Consider the following 2,012-nt stretch of genomic DNA (forward strand, 5'->3'; position numbering starts at 1 on the left):
TCTCTCAGGGAGTGAGCAGAGAGAGAGGTGTCTCCTGCCTCCAAGGAGGAAGTACAAGACTTCCCAGAATTCTCAGGAGAAGGCTATGCCCACACAGAGGCCTCATTGGCTATGATCTAATTGACAGACTAGACTCCACATCTACACTCTTAATCATCTGAAATCCAAAATTGACACCAGATTATGTAGCTACCACATATAGATATGTATATATGTAAATATATAAAGATAGGTGTACTTGTCTATATATGTAAATATAACAAGGAAACTGATAGACTTTGGGTCTTAACTTAAATCTCACCTCAGAAGAAGAAGAGTTTATTCTAATAATGTGGCACTATATGATACTTTCTCAACAAGAACGCTGATCACTGATTGCAGAAGACAAAATGCTTTCTTTTTTTTCTTTCTTTCTTTTTCTTTTTTCTTTACAGGGGAGAGCTCGAACGCAGTCCCCCAGTACCACAAATTATACAGTCCAGTTTCCCGCATTTAGGGAAATCGCATTTAGGGAAATCGCAGGGGTCAGTACACCCACAGTGCAATGGGTGAGACTTGCCCTGGGAAAACCACCTTCTTGATCATGGTGTCTCCCCTGCCAGGTAAGTATTGACAAAATGGTTTCATAAGCAAATGTGGTGCAGAAAGCTGATGGTGCTCAGCTATTGAAAGATATAGCATCTGGGATCTTAAAAGCTTGAAATTAAATAAGCGGCCATCTAGCAGGGAATCAACAAAGCCCACATGGAAGATGCACACCAGCCTGTGTGATCATGAGAATAGGTATCAGCAATTCAAAAACAAGCAATAAAATGGGTGCGAGGGAGCATGGGCAAAACCCTCCTGTATAATAATTGCAGAGTTCCTCATAGTAAGGCCACACAGAAGGGTTGATATTTCTAGGGTAGGGTATAGCACTGATTAAATACGTAATTATCCTTTAGATCCATAATATTTCCTCCCCAGTACCATTATGGACTTTGTTTTACCTCATTATTTTTGTCAGACCTGCATAGGTACATTGGTATAATTAATATAATTTGATGCATGAAAGCCAAGATACATAACCCTTCAGAAACAGTAATGGGAGCAATGATTTCCTGAGGGTAGGGGAAGAGAGGGGGGCAGTAAAGGGGGAAGGGGAGAATTGACACTAATGCGGACTGTATAAACCTGAGTGAGGGAATGAACAACAGAAGTGCAGGCGAAAGGATTTATTTGAGGAGGTAAGGTATGGTAGTAATAATACTAATATATAATATAATTACGGTTCCTGGAAGTTAGGGCAGGGGAGGGAGGGGATAAAGAGGAGCTGATATCCAGGAGTTCAAGAAGAAAGAAAATGTTATGAAACTGATGGTGGGAACATTTGTACAACTATATTTGATCTAATTGAGGTATGACTTGTTACAATATCTGTAAGAGTTCCCAATAAAATGGTTAATTAAAGAAAAGGTTATGGAATGTAAGAAGTATGAATCTAGGAAAATTTGAAGTTGACAAAAATGAAATAGTACAGATACAGATTGACATTCTAGGCATTAGTGATCTGCAATGGATTGGTATTGGCTGTTGGAGATCAGAAAAATCATAAGGACTACTATGAAAAAAATTACAAATGGAAGAAGAATGACATTGCATTAATTGTAAAAAACAGCATTTCAAGATGTACTCTGAAGTATAGTGCTCTCACTCATAATATAATGCCAATATACTAGTGTGTTAGTCTGAGTTTCTAGAGAAAATAAAAATAAGTACACCCATTAAAAATAATTTTATGTCAAGAAAGAAATTTATATTAAGGAGACAGTCCAGCCCAGTCCAACTCAGGTCTGTGGGTGGGATGCTCACTGAAGCTCCCTTTAGACTTATGCAACTGACGTTTGATGTGTCAGGAAGGTGAAGCAGGAAGCAGAGAGATCATAGGACAGTAGGGGCAGAATTGCATGGATCCAAAGTAGGCTGGAATATGGCAGGGTGCCAAAGAACCCAGGGTAGGCAGATTGCAGCAG

General features: G+C 39.2%; 1 pseudogene; it reads right to left on the reverse strand.

The window, feature by feature from the left end:
* Nucleotides 1-431: 431 nt before the first annotated feature.
* LOC115871575 lies at nt 432-610 on the reverse strand (annotated as a pseudogene).
* Between the last annotated feature and the right edge of the window lie 1,402 nt (nt 611-2,012).

The sequence above is a fragment of the Echinops telfairi genome, unplaced genomic scaffold (assembly GCF_000313985.2).
Source record: "Echinops telfairi isolate 266 unplaced genomic scaffold, ASM31398v2 ScPeMD7_6080;HRSCAF=6971, whole genome shotgun sequence".
NCBI classification, from domain to species: Eukaryota; Metazoa; Chordata; class Mammalia; order Afrosoricida; family Tenrecidae; genus Echinops; species Echinops telfairi.